We start from the raw sequence: 17,011 nt of genomic DNA, 5'->3' as shown, positions 1-17,011 counted from the left end.
AAACTGCAGAATGAGTAAAAGCATTACTAGTACAGTATGTCACTACAGAATAGTAGTGGGTTGACTACTACAGAATAGTAGTAGTTGACTAGAGTGAGTGAGACAGATTGTCTTTGTGGTGTAACAATTGTGGTGTAACAATGGCCAAACATTTACATTCCCTGCAGCAAAGCCTAGAGCTAAGGAGTCATCTTCTCAGCACAACAGCTGTGGTTAGAAGCTTGATCTTTTTCTATTAAGTGCAATTGGGAGACTAATGTTGACATAAAATGTTGAAGGTCACCACTGTTCTGTTTTTGTTTTATTCATAAAAAAAAATTCCATCAGTACGTGCAGGTTGACAAGAATCTAGTTCTTGCTGTAAGCTGGCAGTCTAGAAATCAGATAGGAACCTCACTGAAGCTCTGGATGCTTATCTGAATGAAATAAATGAATGCTTTGAGTTTTACACAGTAGCAGATTCAACAATGCTGATGAAGTATTGACGTAAAAGAAAAAGTTGAAAAGTTGTCCCATATTCAGGTTATTGTCAAACATAAACTATATTTGCCATGAGGAGAACCACAAAGATAAATATAAATCATAGAAAGGAAGGCACCAAATTAACTACATAAGTGTATTTAATGTCTCTTCCTTTTCAAACTATCTTCTAACTGTACAATATCCTACATTACAATTTTGCCCTTTTTTTTTTTTCTGGAACTTTTTGCCAATTCATGCTTTTCTCTGTGTGTGATTTGTTTGTGGGTTTTGTTTGTTTGTTTGTTTTTGTTTTGCCAGTTTTGTCCACTGGGTTTTTAGCAGGGTCTTTTGTGAGCAGTTTTGTGAACTGTCAGGTGTCACCCAGAGGATGGTAAGTGTAGAATTGGAGAAGATTTTATAGATTCTATTTCAATTCATAGTGTCCCTTAACAATAGTGCTGATAATGTCCAAAACCTTAACTAAAAACTACATCAGAAATCCAAGATAACCTTCAAGACTCATAAAAGTCATCAGCTTTTCTTAGTGTGAGCAGAGGAAGTAAGAGTGCTTTCAAGACATGCAGTGCTCCTGAAGAAATCTCAAAAATCGGAAAGAAATTTTGCCCAGATCTAGCTGAATAAATTGTTTTCATGACTCATATTCACAATCTGGTAGAAAACATGTTGACTTCTCGTTCTCATTTTTTGAGAATAGAAACTTTTCTGCCTCTGTTGTGTATCATCGGAGTCTCCCCATTCACTCAGTCTGCAATGTTTTCCTTTACACATGTAAGAGACCTAGAAATCTGGTAGCAATGATAAGGGACAGTGTACTAATATACAAACATTTAGCTAGTCTCAGCAGGAAATGTCTTGTCAATACTGGGAATAAGTAATGTGCTAAAGATTTACTGTCAGGTGGCTGTCTTGACCACAGCAGGGTAGAAACTTGCAGCAGCCAGATGGCCTTACATACTTAGGTCACCTGTGTTTACTTTGATGAATGTGTGTAGTATCCCTGGTCTGTACTATTACACTGAAATGAGAGGATGCTGTAGTATCTGATAAACTCAGAAAAAAAAAATGTGTGGTTTTTGTTTGCTTGTTTGTTTGTCTGTTGTTTTTTTGTTGTTGTTTCTTTTTTTGTGTGTGTGTGTATGTGCTTTCATTAACAGGAAAAATAACAGTGAAATGATTTGACATAGGAAGTATCAATATTGTTATTTTCAGTTTTTCTGAAACACTGAATTGAACTGAGAAGATTCTGGTTGTCATGTTTGCAACAGAAAAAATGGATTGAATTGAGTCATTCTTCCATGATTATTATACCCTTATATATATATATATTTTATTAATTAAAATTTATGTATTTACTTTTGGTTTTCTGTATCTGTAGCTTTTTTTTTTTTTTTTTTTCAGAGAGACTTAGCATTTTTCCTTGTTGAACTCCGTGAAATTCCAGCCAGCCCATTTCTCCATTCTGCTGAGGTTCCCTTGGGTGTCAGCACAACTTTCTGGTGCATCAGCCATTCCTATCAGTTTTGTATGATCTGCAAACTTGCTGAGGGTGCCTCTATCTCATTACCCAAGTCATTAATGAAGATGTTAAACTACTAGCCCCAGTATTAATCACTGGGGCATATCACTACTGACTGGCATCCAGAGGACTTTGTGCCACTGATCGCCACCCTCTGAGCCCAGCCATTCAGCCAGTTTTCAATCACCTTACTCACAAAGAACAAATTTATCAATCCTGTTCTTTGTGAACTTCTCTAAAAGGGGATATAGTGGGAGACAGTGTCAAAGGCTTTAATAAATCTGAGGTAAACAATATCCACTGCTCTCCCATCATTTATCAAGCTAGTCACTTCTCTGGAGAAGTCTATATCAGGTTGGTTAAGCCTGATTTCTTCTTTGTAAACCCATGTTGACCTCTCCCAATCACTTTCTTGTCCTTCATGTGTTAGGAAATATTTTCTGGGAGGATTTCCTCCATCATCTTCCCACAGCTTAAGGTGAGGCTGACCAGACTGCAGCTCTCTGGGTCTTCCTTCTTCCACTTAACATGCTCGTGCAGGCCACAGTCAATGAAATGGAAGTGTCAGAGGCTTTGAATTTTGTCCCGAAATTACAGTTCCTAGGACAGAACACTGTGGACATCAACTTTTCCATTATTTGATAGTAAGTGGTTTTGGCAATTACTGTTCTGTCATTCAGAATATTGGATGCTTACTCTTCATTGTACTCAGAAAAGTCTCTAAACAAAACTTAATAAACTTTTATCTTCATTCTCTTTCCCTTTGCATTACACTGTTTTTAGCCAGTGGAACAGCTGCCCTAGGAAGGATCTACATGGGCAGTTATTTTAGTGCCCTGAGTTGTAAAGTGCCTCCAAGCTGCCCCAGGCAGCAGCAAGTTTTTCTGAAAGCCCTAAAGCAATTCAGAGCACCAAGAGACAGTTTTAACAATTCCTTCTAATTGAAATATGGTTAAGTGAGTTCCTGTGTCCTCTTAAATAACTATGTCTCCTCTGCATTTGTGACCTAGATCTGTCACTATTTTAATAATGAATTCCATTTCACTGGTTGCTCCCGGGTAATAAAGAATATCCTGTATCCCAAATTAAAAGATTTTCGCATTTTAATCATATATGCATTTCACAAACTGCATTTTCAAACCTAGTCTTCTCTTAAACTGGAAGGGTTCTTTGAATTCTACACTGAAGTCTTTTGGGCAGTTTCTACATTCTAGAAAAAAATTCGTGTGGTCATTTACAATTTTTTATTCTGATTTTAGAAATGAATGACTAAGATCACTCATGTTATGAACTTTAAAACACATGAATAGCCTTGTTGTCTCCGGGTCAAAGTATGGTCATACTTCAGTGTATGTGTTCTTCAGTTCCCTCTCTATCTTAGGCACTTTATAGCAAGATGTGTAACCTAGGCTTTGTCCTTGATTAACTGGATTCCAAAACCGAATACCAAAAAATTCCACTAAGGGTAATAAAAGTGGTCTAACATCCTTATTTACACAGATTAAAGAACATGACTTCAGAATTGTGGAATCAATCTTTGCTTTTATTTTTTTTTCCAAGAACACTTAGACACATACTTAAATATTTTTAAAAATATCTTTCCAATGTTGTAAATTAAAGAACCAGTAAGAGACAAACTTTTCAGTAAACATCAAGGATAACTACTATATGGCTTTTTTTTTTTGTCAGCATGAGGCAAAACACAGACCATTATTCTTGACCATCATGTATTTACATCATTAACTACAAATACAGCTTGTGCTATTATCTGCATATATGCTGCATGCCAGCTACAGTCTAGATATGGTACTTACAAACCTGATTGCAGATGCACTGGGAATAGACTGTAACATCACTCTTTACTGAAATGTGACACAAGTGTTCTGGAGTCTGACTTACAGTGTTTTGTTGTAGTTGTTTCTGGGGTTTAAAAAAAAAAAAAGAATGATTCCCTTGTGTTCCTTCTCTTTTCCATATGACCTTTTTGAATCAAATATTCTTGAGAGGCCATCAAGCATTTAACTTTTTGTTGTTGTTGTTATTTTTTAACAATTTTAATTTTAACAAATATCAATGTGATACAAAAAGCTAATAGTCTTGAGTAAATCTTGTATTGTGTGGAAAAACTTTGCAGTGATAGCTGATCTTTTTTTTTTTTTTTTGAAACTGTTAAAATAATTGAAATGTTGACTGTATTCATCTGTGAGACAAAAGAAGAAATCCTCTTTTCTTTGGCCTTCCCGCAAAGATGAAAATACTCATAGCAGCACTAAATAATTAAATACATTGCAACACAGTGTAGTTGCATTAAAATTTGAAACTGATGCTGGCCTTTTGTAGGGAGGGAATCAGACTGGAAGAAAATGAGTTAATTCTGAGCAGATGAGAGAAGACATCATTCATCCTGATTTTTAACTGAGTGCTGTAAAATAATACTTTTATTGCATGTATTCTGACAGGAACTGGGAAGAAACAGATTTGTTTTGTTCTTTCCTTAGTAGGAGACACAGAAAAATGAAATTTATACCGTAGTTTTTGTTGTGGTTTAACCCAGCAGGCAACTAGCCATTTGCTCACCACCACAGTGGGATGTGGGAAGAGAATCAGGGTGAAAAAAAAGTGTAAAAACACGTGGGTTGACACAGACACAGTTTAATAGGACAGAAAGCAAAGGGAAAATAATAATAAAAATGATAAAAAATATACAAAGCAAAAGATGCACAAAGCAATTGCTTACCACCCACTGTCCAATGCCCAGGCCCTCCCAGTGCAGTGGCCCCCCAGTTTGATTGTTCATCATGATGTCCTACAGTATGGACTATCCCTTTGGCCAGTTTGGGTCAGCTGTCAGGGTTCTCTTGCCTCCCAACTTCTTGCACACCTCCAGCCTCCTTGCTGGCAGGGCAGCAAGAAGCTAAAAAGTCCATGATTCTCTGTAAGCACTGCTCAGCTCTGAAGCTGAATAACACATCACCGTGTTATTATTCTTAAATCCAAAACGCAGCACCATAGCATCTACAAAGATGAAAATACATTCAAAGAATGTAAAAGAAGAAAATAACTCTACAAAGAAGAAAATAACTCTATCCTGGCTGAAACAAGAACAAATTTTATTTATTTATTTATTTATTTATTTTGCAAGAGACTTGGAAAACCAGTAAATGAAACTTACGTTTCTTGCTTTGTTTCTGAATATTGCAATAACTGCAGTTCATTGGAGCTGAGGAGAGCTTAATCTCTGAGAAACCAGGTATAGCTCTTAGGTAAATAGCCACTCTGAAGATACAGAGAAATAAACGTGGAACAGTTTTTCCATTTGTATTTCATGGTAACACATACAAAGTCTTAATTTCTGAATTTCTATGTTCCTTCCATTTCATGTAGTCCTCAGCATAAGTTATACATTTTTGTCTTCTAGACTACTTTCAGTTACCAAGAGAGGAAGCGGTATAGCCCCTGCAAAGGCAAAGGAGGTCTCAGAGCCAGTGTGCACAGCTGGCTTTCATCATTGCTCCCACTAGCACGATGATTGCCGACAGGCACACCTGGAGAGGATATAGCCTTCACATTAGCAGGGTGGTAAAAATACAGAGGGAGTTTAGGAAGAGGAAAGAGTATGTCCTTGAATTCCTTTGTGCAGGAAAAAAAAATAATAATAATAAATCTGATGGTGATATCCTGTGTTGTAGCCAGAAGATTGGCTAGCAGGAGGATCTTGTGTACTTTGAGCTTGAAACTAGGGTGGCTGAAAGTTAATAATTTTTTCCTGGCATGGTGTTGGGAGTGCATACTCCTGTGCCTCCTGAAGAGGAGCTCTGAAGCCTCTTATTCTGAGAACAGAAATGAAAGTGAAAATCTAATATTCCTGATCGGTATTTTTGAGGGAATGTTACTAATTTATTTGAAGGTAGAAATGGTATTAACATCTTTATTACAACCTACTCTGTGGTATGAATTTGGACCAGTCTAATGTGAGTCTTTAAATATTTCAGTCCCTAATCCAATGCCTATACAAGTATAATATGTGTAAGTAATCCCTCAGTTGTTTGTTCTTCCTGCATCCCTAATGCTAAGAGAGGCTGCTTGGGTGGCAGTGGTGGCCTAAGGTTTTTCTGGGCAAGGGGTAGAATGCGTGATCTGTTCTTTCCCATACAACTGAAAAGCAGAAATGCGTTGTTGCAGTCCTTCCAGTCTGCAGCTTGTCAGGCAGCAATCAATTGTATCTGTAAAAAGGTTATGAGAAGAAGGATACGAGAAATAAAGGAAACAAGTGCAACCTTCAGTTCTCTGGGTGCAACCTTCAAGCCAATTCCTTATACACTAAATGGTCCGCCCTTCAAATCCATCTCTTTTCAATTTAGAGATAAGGGTGTCATGTAGGACTATGTCAAAGTCCTTGCAGAAAAGTCCAGGTAGATGCCACTGGTTGGTCTTTCCTTGTCAACTGATGCAGTCATTCCATTATAGAAACCCGCCAGATTAGTAAGGCATGATTTGCCCTTGGTGAAGCCATGCTGGGTGACTTGGATCACTTGTCTTGCATGAACCTTGACACTGCTTCCACATCTTTTCCATGATCTTCCCAGGGATAGAGGTGAGGCTCACTGGTCTGTAGTTCCCTGCATCCTCCTTTTTAAAATTGAGAGTGATGTTTCCCTTTTTCCAGTCACCAAGGACTTTGACTGACTGCCAGGACTTTTCAAATATGTTGGAGAGAGGCTTGGCAACTCCATCAGCCAGTTCCCTTCGAACCCTGGGATGCATGTCATCAGATCCCATAGCCTTGTACCTGTTTATTTTCATCAGGTGGTCTCGAACCTGCTCTTCACTTAGAGTGGGAGGGACTTTGCTCTTGCAGCCCTTGCTGAGACATTCAGGAAATCAAGAGACATGCCTGACTGGCAGTGAAGACTGAGGCAAAGAAATTGTTGAGTACCTCAGCCTTCTCCATGTCTGTCATTACCAGTTTTCCATTCTCATTTATCAGACGATTCACTGTGGTGAGTACCATTCAATTTCAACTACTATGCAACAGTAAGAACCCCTCCCTCCAGCTCTCATATCTGGGACAATATGTCTAATGAGAAAAGATACAGGCTGAGATCTAATGGTGGTGGTGGCCTTTATCAAATTCAAGATCTGCCTCAGTGACTTCATAAAATGTGTTCATTACCATAGTTACTGTAGCAAATATATTGCAAAGATAGAATGAGAGGATTAAGGATCTGAAGAAAAAGAAAACAACATGAGAAGAACAAAAAAATCTTTTTTGCAATAATTATGTAAAATATTTTATTTGGTTCTAATACTTTCTAATAGGTAACACACTTCTATCAGTATTTTCAAAAAGGTAACACTTTTCTATTAGTCCTTTTTTTTCTAACTTCAGTCCTGATGTGGATCTAGTTCTGTTTCTTTTAAGTTTGTTTAAATTCCTCTTGTCCATCCAACTAACAACAAAAGCATAAAATGGAAACACCAAGGCCTAAACTTAAGCCTTGAAACAGTCCTGTATAATAATGAAGAATGAATTCAACTAGCCTCCTGGAATAACTAGATTAGCACTATGGTGGTTTCACACTGGTGGCTAGCTAAGCTCCACCATGCTGCTTCCCTCCTCAAAAAGAGGGCTATGAAAGCTATGACTGTATACTGTGCTTGAATTTGTCTTGGAAATAAGAAAACCTGGGCAGTTAAAGGTAGGAAATTCTGTATCAGTTTTCCAATCTGAACAGTGGGATTCTGAATTAGAATAAGGTGAATTATATGATATAGGATTTTTTTTTTTTTTGATTTGTGTGTTCTATTTTTTGGGGGGGGGGGGAAGGAGCCATGATAACATGAATTTTGGTTTCATGTTGCTATATATAGAATTTAGATTCATATAAATGGAAAGGTGTCACAGATTTTATTTTTCCAGTTGTGCAGTGGATGTAGGACACTATAAATAGAAATTACTTTTATTTAGAACTTTAGTGCAATGGGGCTTCTGGAACAGAACTTTGAATAACTGTAATGGAAAGGTATCCATTTTTGAGGGGATAATAACTTCAGAGCTGGAAAAGGACATTAGAAAAGGAAGGCACTCTAAATATTCTGTGCTTTCTCTTAGAGTCAAACAAATTGAAAATTCCTCTAACTGAATATGTGAACTTGGAAGATAAGGAATGAGATTTGATAGCTTCAACATACAGACTTGTGGAATAAAAAGCATGAACTACTGTAATTTCAAATAAGGAAATTGTTCTTTTGGCCATGCTGGTGTGAGAGAATGACATTAACTTTGCAAGAAAAATGCTGAAAAATCTTTTTCAATTCAAATAATATTGCTAGGGAGTTTTTAAAATGTTACATTAAAAAAAAAATCATTTTTCATAAGCAAAAGATAATCCATTTATCTGTTATAACACTTGCTATGAAGTGAAGGGAAAGGGAGGGGGGAGAGGTGAGGGATACAGACCAAAAACCCACCAGCTCTCATTGTTAAACTTAGCATGGTTAAAGAGCTTAGTTTTATTTTAAAATACTGCAGCTTTAATGCTTAGATTCTGATTCTGGAACATAAGGAGAAACATTTACATCATTGAAAATATTTTTAATTGTTTATAGATGAAATTCCTTCTAAAGCATTTCATTTGTTTAGGCATAGGTCATACAACTGCTCCCCTTTCAGCAAGAAATTTGAATAAGAAATAATATATTGGTCAGTATTTATTCACATAAGGTGAATGGATGCCCTCTTGTGACATGACATTAAAAGATTAAAATGGTGGATTACATAGTTTTTCTGCTGCCATTTAAAAAAAAAAAAAAAAAAGTTTGTCAATTACATACCCTTAGATTATTTTATAGTCCCCAGGACGTCTACATGAGAAGCTGTTGTGAGATTAATTCTTTTTAAGTTGCATTTGGTGGCTTGCAAATCTATAAAGAAAATCCTAGCTCTTGGAAAAAGGAGACCAGGAACATCATAAAATAAAGAACTGTATGCAAGGCTAAGCTGGAGCCTAGCTCTTTTGTAGGTCTGTTAGCAGGGGAAGGTAACTGGCAGAGACTTGAAAACTCCTAGAAGTGGTACTAGAAGTGATATACATTGCTCTTTCAGAAACTGCTATCTGGAACCTCAACATAGGTTTGTAAAAAGCAATTTTTCTGTCTTGTGGCAAATATAATACCTTCAAAGAGAACTTCTGTAACTCTTGGACTGCCAGAAATAAAAATGAAAATAGCACTTCAGTAACTCTTCTCTTTCAAATCCTCTAAAGTGCAGTCAGGCTTGGAAAGCTTTTAAGGGAAGCACATTTTATTGTTTTGCTCTAAAACAATACTGTCAGACTTTCAACAAGCAATCTCAAAAACACTCCCATAATTGCCCTCAATTCCCCACTCCTCGTATTTGTTTTTTTTTGTTTGTTTGGTTGGTTTGTTGGTTGGTTGGGTGGGTGGGTGGTTTGGTTTCTTCTCCTTGCAGTCCACTGAAAAGAAATGGACTAAAACCAAGTCTAGTGGGTTGCATATGAGCCGTTTCAGTGGTTTTTAATCCTTTATCGTGTTGAGCCTTGGTGTAATTTCTCTCTCCTTTTACTTTTTTTTTTTTAACCCCTCCCCCTATTAAATTTACTCTTTTTAGGGAAAAACTGTTCCTCCCCCCCCCCCCCCCCCATTACTTCCCCACCTCCCAAATACTTTACCAGAAGAAAAAGGGCATCCCATTTAAGAATTGTCCAAGTTTTATAATAATTCTTATAAGTAAGTATCTTCTGCTGTTGAGTTATATTCTGCAACCTAGCTACTATTTTTATCTTGTGCATGTGTTTTTATTTTTTTAGTTTAGTCTAAAGAAACTTCCATGAATGCAGTTAACATATAATCAAATCCTACATGCACCTATAAACACATGAACACTCAAATATTGATATCTTTTCCCTCCTCCCTTGTCTCTGGAGTCACTGCAAGGCATTTAAAAATGTTTTTACATGTGGTGGTTTTACTCAGGTGGGCAGCCAAGCTCCACCACAACTGCTCTCTCACTCCCTCTTGTTAAAAAGGGAAAGGGGGAGAAAATACTATGAAAAAGGGCTTAAAGGTTGAGATAAGGGCAGGGTGATCACTTACCAACTACTGTCACAGGCAAAACAGATTCCTCATAGTGAGATTCATATAATTTTGCATATTCCTAACAGACAAGAAAGAAGAGAATCTAAAAGCAAACTTAAAAACACCTTCCTCTGCCATTCAACCCCTTCTACATCCTCCCCCTAGGCAGCACAGGGAACTGGGGGCTGCAGTCAGTCCCAGATGCTTCATTTCCGCTGTTCCTTCACCATCAGACTCTGTCCCTGCTCCAGGTGGGGTCCCTCCCACGGGATGCCGTCCTTCCCGAACTGAGCCTGCGGGGGCTGCCCACAGGCAGCAGCTCTTCAAGAACTGCTCCCACACGGCTCCATACCTCGGGGTCCATCCCCCAGGAGCAAACTGCTCCAGCACGGGTCCCCCACGGGCGGCAGCTCCCCCCAGACCCCCTGCTCCTGCGTGGGCTCCTCTCCACGGGCTGCAGCTCCGGCCCGGGGCCTGCTCCTGCAGGGGCTCTCCATGGGCCGCAGCCTCCTCCAGGCCACCTCCACCTGCTCCACCGGGGGCTCCTCCACGGGCTGCAGCGTGGAGATCTGCTCCGTGTGGGACCCATGGGCTGCAGGGGGACAGCCTGCTCCGCCAGGGGCCTCTCTACAGGCTGAAGAGGAACTTGTGCTGCGTGCCTGGAGCACCTCCTGCTGCACTGACCTGAGAGGCTGCAGGGGTGGTGCTCACTCCTCGCTCTCTCAGCTGCCGTTGTGCAGCATTTTTTTATTGTTATTATTTTTTTTCTCTACTTAAATCTGCTTCACAGAGGCTCAAACATCACTCATTGGCTCAGCTTTGGGCAGCGGCGGGTCTTTTTGGAGCTGGCTGGAACTGGCCCTTATCTAACGTGGGGCAGCAGCTGGATTCTTCTTACAGAGGCTGCCCAGCTAGCAAAACCTTGCCACATAAACCCACTACATTACATGGTAAGAAATAAGTGTTTAGAAAGAATTGTTGACTTCAGTTTACTTCCCCACCCTGCAATGGGTTTTGTTTAATATAAATCTCTTGGATATGTTACAGATTTTATGTAACGGTGCTTTATTCAGAAAATTATTGCATAGTAATTTCATTTTTGAGTTAGATTAATATAATGAGTATTAATTTATATACACTATTTAACTGTAATAGATTAATTATATTTAAACATAACAAAATGAGGCTATATCCGAATTCATGCTGTTCAGCCTAAACACTGGCTAGATAAAATGTCACTTCCCTATTAAGCTGATCTGCTTTTCAATTTTGTTGAAGAGCAAAACAAGGGCAAGTGCCCATTTGCTTTCCTGTGTCAGACCAGCCCTTGATGCTTTGTATTCATCATAAAGCTCTAAATAAAGGCATGGGCAACAGAGGCAGATTCTTTGTTCCGATTCACATATTAAGTCCTAGTTCCAGGTTGCAACTCTTCCCCAGATTTCTTTAGTTTAGGGAGTAAATCTTGGACTGGTGGTAATAGAGGTCCCCAGCTCATGCCCCGTTGGTTTCCTGGCCTATAGTTTCAGAAACATCTCAATTTGTAGTAGGTTGTTTTGAAGTCTTTCAGACAGTATTTCCCTTCAAAGAATGGGTAATTCACCGAAAGTTCAGAAGCTATGTTGGGATAAACGCTGAAAATTTTAAGTGGTTTTCCCAGCTTTTTTTTTTTTGTTGTTTAGATTAAAAATGCCGAGAAAACACATTCTTAAAAGATATATAGTATTTTCGTGTTTTCTGCAAGAAGAGCTCTTTTTTGTTTGTTTTTTTTTTTTTTTTGTCTTTTACACAGTTCTGTCTGTGTATTTATTAGAGCATTATGTGATGAGAAGCATTTATTTTGTTACCCAGTATTTTCTCGTCTTATCTCTGTTTTGCTAGCAAGCATTATATGATGATATATTAACTTTCACTTTATGGTATTAGTTTGCAAGCATATAATATGTCTGTTATGCACAATGATTTTCATCTCCAAAATAATTTGCCCAGATCTTCAATCTAGATACCCCTGCTGCACAGTAATTCTGCTTTGTGATAATTGCACTTTCTCCAAAATTGATATTTATTTTTATATTTATTAAATTTGAATGTCTTCATTGTGCTTATGAGTTTCTTTAGACCATTTTAGGACATAGTGCATTAGCTTCCAGTGTTTTCCTTCTCTGGGTATTGGTACTTCTCACTCATAAGATGATATACAAATCTTAACATATTTTTCCTCTTGTGTATATCAATTTTGTGCTCATTGCAGAGTGTTTCTTTCCAGATGAAACGCCTGTAACTTTAATAAACTCTCATGAGAAACTATACTTCAGGCTTCCTGAACTCTTCACAATTTATGTCCATTATGTTTCTTTTTTTTGTTTCTTTTTTTTTTTTTTCCCCTGCTCCTTTAATTAAATAAAAGAAAATAATCACCTTTTGGCACTGTAGTTCTCATAAATATTAATGTTGTCTGTTGCCCTGATTTAACTGTTGCTCCTTTTATGTTTTCTTGTTTGTACTGATCATCTTTAACCTTCAGCTCTATACACAGTCTGTTTTGTGCTAATAAATAATAGATTTCTACAGCTAACACAAAACTTATCCATGAATTTAGAAGTATTCTAAACAATTAAAGTCTAAATGCACAATTATCAATTTGACTTTAAAGAACTAGAATGAGAAAGTCTGTCTTGAAGAAGGGATATCAGGAGATACTTTCTGCCAGAGGAAGAATGAGTTATAAGGATAATCTTGATAGTCAAGGCCAGGAATGTAAATGTGTGTTGTATTTGTCAGTATTTTTAAATGACAGCAAGGTCACGTCTGATTTACTTGGAATATTTTACTGAGAGTCTATGTGTTTGTGTGTGCAATATGCATGAGATCTTTCTGCCTGGTCATAAAAAACAGGTTATAATATGGGGGATAGGAATATGCGAAATTCATTTTACAGAGTGAGATGGCTTCTCCGTAATGTGATTGTCATTAGAAACCATAATTGTGCCTTTTGTTATTCTTCAATTTTTCATCCTATGTAGAAGCATTATATATAGATATATATATATATATAGATATATATATATATATATATTTCCCCCTTATGGCTCAAGGTTAATCAAATCTGGCATTGCAGTTGCATTGTGCTTTCCGCTCTCAATTTTTCAGTGTTTTTGTAGTTTTTGTACAGCACTCTACAGAAGTTTCAAACTGATCCTGTTCAGTAGTTCTTGCTATGATCTTCTCATTCTGCTTGAAGTCCCCTTAAGTTTCTGCACCTAAAGGCCTGTAAACCCAACGCTTGTTTCCTCCAGATGTCTAAATGAAGTACACTATTTCCCTTCCACTTCATGAAACCATGTCCGTATCACAGAAACAAGGATGTTGATGAGTTCCATGTGTAATTCTCTCCCAATGTGCAGCAATGGAGTACAGGCCGAGAGCTTGGTGCTTCAAAGTGTTATTTTTGACCTTCTTTTAATGTGAAATAGAGGAGTCTTTTAGTTGTTGACTATTATGTCTAATTTTGTGACATTTTACTTAGATGTTCATGCTAGCTACTGCTAGCTGGTGAAGCTGGTGATGTAGCTTACAGATTCAGAACCTAGTCTTGAACAGAAGTTGCAAGATCATTTGAGACCTGAGACAGAATTTTCTTTCATGCAAGACTTGTCTTTCACGCAAGACTTTGTCTTTCAACAAAGATAGGTACTGTTATCTACAGTCTATCTAATCTCTAGTAATTTTCAAAGTGGGTCGTATCTGGAGTACAGTTTTACTTCATTTAGTGATTCTCTCTCATCATATTTAAAATGGTATTTATAAAAGGCATTGCAGTTAATATTTTTTGTCTTCCCTGTGTTCTGATTGTGTACGTATAAGCCAGCATGTAATCTTTGCTATGTTGTTCCCCTCCCCTCCCCTCCCCTCCCCTCCCCTCCCCTCCCCTCCCCTCCCCTCCCCTCCCCTCCCCTCCCCTCTCCAGCAAAATGTAATTTAGGTGAATGATAAAAAGAGCACAACAAAAAGTTATCTGTTGTTTTCCACAGGCAAGAGAAAGCAATTCTAAAAGCCAATGAGTCTTTCATATTTTCTTAGGAAATATTCGGTATATTACATGCAACTTCAAAATTTTGCTGTGTACCTCTTGTATCAGTCCTAGCTTTGCAGCCACCCAGAGTTTTCCCTGTGTTTCTCTTGAAAAATATGATTATATACAATTCATTAATGGTGTACATCCTAAGAACATATATATCATAACTTCATATACATGATACCTTAAGCATACAACCAGTTACTTTAGCTTATTCTCATGATAGAAGATACGATTCTTGAATATAAGTATTTTCTGTCATATTGGCCATCCGATGAGAGAGTATCTGTGTCCTGTTCATTACAGATGTATCATAACCACATCTGTTCTGTGTTCCTAAATCTAGATGGAAGGGAGGGAGGGAGGAAGGAAGAAAGGAAGGGAGGAAGGAAGGAAGGAAGGAAGGAAGGACCTTACCATTATTGACCAAAATTTTCCTGTTCTACTGGAGTTAAACACCGAGAGCTGTTCAGTTTCTGCAAGTAGTCAGAACTTTGCTGAAGACAGAGGACTTTATTGTAGGTTTGTTTGGGGGGGTGGTTTGTTGGTGTTTATTTTTTTTTGTTGTTTTGTTGGTTTGGTTTGGTTTAATTGATAATTCTTAAAGCCTGCAAGGGCTCCGAAAGAGATTCTGCTATGCAATGCATTTTACCAGCATACGGTTGCCCTTGTTCTGGAAAACACAGAATCTAATTTATTTGAATTTTAATTTGAGACCAGTTTATATCATCTCAAGATCTGACTTGCTATCTTTCACAATTGTAAAACATTGGCATAAATATTTCTAAAAACTGGGAAGACTAGATAGGAGGTTTTTCTGTGAGACCAATGTGGGATTTTTTTTGAAGAGAAACATTCTGTACAATAGGAGAAATAGAATTAAAGAGGGACCATTGTTTTGCTTGTTTGTTTTATGGTACAAATTATTTTTAATGATTGATTCTATTTCTAATTAATAAGTATCACAGACAGTATTGGTGCTACTTCTCTACTGATTAATGAATGAACCACATACAAACTGTCATACTATTGCCCAGTAGTTATTTGCTTCTTTGGAGCAGATGGTTTGCAGATATCCCATCAGTTTTCCAATAGTATAAAAGTATAAACACAATACTCAGGAAATCTGTAAATGCACATCTAATTAAAACTAGGCACTCTTCAATCCTTCACAATTTTAAATAAATTATAGAAAGGATTAGCAGGAGGGAAAAAAATCTTTCACCCTTCATGTACAGCAAGAAGAAAAAGAGCACCACTTAACAACTTTACTTTTACAGAGATAAATGGTAATGAATTTAGTTACATATGAAACATTCCCACCTAGTGTTAACTTGTAATGCCTCTCAAATGAGTGCAAACTGGCTATAAAGGAGCTTAATTCCCAAGAAAAGAAAAGGCATCAACTTTGACTTCACTTGCAGTGACAAAGGCAGTGTAGAGACATGCTAGAGGCTGTAATCCAGAAGGTAAACAAAGCCTTTGCTTGGTATTAATTTATTAAAAAAATATTAATTTAAAGGCTTCAGAACACAAGGAATTTTAGACACTTAAAAAATGAAACTAATTAGATTAACTGCTGAACAAATTTCAAGTTTAGATGGCTTGCTTTTAAGAAGAAAAAGAAAATGAGATAGGTTACTTTGCAGCAGGAGAGATAAAAGGTTAAATGACATTAAAAATCATATTTTTCCCATATTTATTATGTGTTTGAATAAAAATAGTTTGTGTATGTTCTTGACTGACAAGTAAGTACTATAGTTGTCTACAGCTAGCACTGAATTTTTGGGGGACTGGGGGAGTGAGGGATTTTGGTCTCTGTCCAGGAATCTTTTCAAAGTCTTAAAATCCACAAACAAAAACATTCTCGGTGATGGTTACCAAAATGACAGCACAATAGTCTTTGTAGTAGGAAATTGAAAAATATTGATTTGGATCTGAGTTTCAGAAAGCCAATCTAGGCACGTTTTTGATCTGAAATTCTCAATCATGCACCTGGATGGGACTGCTTGCTCGATTACCACTGAAGACTTCTTTCTCAGAATAAAGAGATAAATATTTCTTCTGTTACAATGAACATATCCCCATGTAAGGGTCTGCTATATCATTAGGAGTCAGAGTGCAGACATCCTGTGCTGTGGAGTCTTAAGGCAGTGAAAGAATATTAATTCAGGCTGCTGTTGTGTGTATACCTGGAAACTCACCAGAACTACCTCTAAACAAGAGTTCAGACACTGCTCTCCAAAACCTGCAATCTCAGAAAAATTATCTGCTTAAACAATATACTAGAAAATAGTATTCTCAGTGTAGCAGTCACAGACATAATTTTTGGGAAAAAAATGTGATAAATAATATAGTTTGTGATTACAGTTAACGAGTCACTTCTAAAATATTTCACCTTGAATGCATAGTCCACAGTTCCTACCCCCACACCTCCACCCCCCATGTTTTCAACAAACAATTGAATCAAGCTCATCTCCTTGTGGAATCTACATTGTGGTTGTTTTGTTTTGTTTTCAGCATCAGTTGAAATCTAGAACAGAGAAACCCTGGCACTTCTATTCTCTAAGTGTGACTAGGACATGAGCGCAAACATGCAAAGAACAATTCTTCAAATCTGCCTAAAATATGAAAGACAGGGTAACAGGAAGCACAAACTCTGTGTGACTGGTATTTAAACAATGCTTACAGGCAGAGTTATGTTCATTCAAAACACAACTTGAGTGGACATTGTCAAGAGTCAGCCTTCTTCATGAAGATGAGAGTTAAAAAGCTTCAAGGGACTCATATAAAACTAAAAATAGAAACTATTTCTACCTATAAAAACTTTGAAAACATGT

General features: G+C 37.4%; 1 protein-coding gene and 2 long non-coding RNA genes across 6 annotated transcripts in view; 2 read left to right on the top strand and 1 right to left on the bottom strand.

Moving 5' to 3' along the window:
- Window positions 1-17,011, top strand: part of CNTNAP2 (contactin associated protein 2) — a 1,160,459-nt gene that overhangs the window by 300,238 nt on the left and 843,210 nt on the right. The window contains exon 1 of one of the 4 annotated variants that reach the window (XM_080582598.1): window positions 4,827-6,999. The exons of the other annotated variants lie outside the window; for them this stretch is intronic. The gene's annotated coding sequence lies outside the window, so the exon portion shown is untranslated. Of the gene's footprint in view, window positions 1-4,826; window positions 7,000-17,011 lie in introns of those variants that run through there. 4 annotated transcript variants of the gene reach the window in all.
- LOC308190834 lies at window positions 7,006-10,922 on the bottom strand. Its single transcript, XR_013947515.1, has 3 exons — window positions 10,449-10,922; window positions 10,115-10,175; window positions 7,006-7,224 (listed from the first exon to the last, which is right to left on the bottom strand). It is a non-coding gene; the product is annotated as an uncharacterized lncRNA (long non-coding RNA).
- LOC308190835 overlaps window positions 10,913-17,011 on the top strand; it is a 26,771-nt gene continuing 20,672 nt past the window's right edge. Inside the window, exon 1 of the long non-coding RNA XR_013947516.1 lies at window positions 10,913-11,046. This is a non-coding gene — a long non-coding RNA (uncharacterized lncRNA). The remainder of the gene's footprint in view (window positions 11,047-17,011) is intronic.

The sequence above is a fragment of the Anser brachyrhynchus genome (assembly GCF_964034855.1).
Source record: "Anser brachyrhynchus genome assembly, chromosome: 2".
Classification (NCBI taxonomy): domain Eukaryota; kingdom Metazoa; phylum Chordata; class Aves; order Anseriformes; family Anatidae; genus Anser; species Anser brachyrhynchus.
The sequence above is the reverse complement of the archived record's forward strand: the minus strand, read 5'-3'. Positions and strand labels throughout refer to the sequence as shown.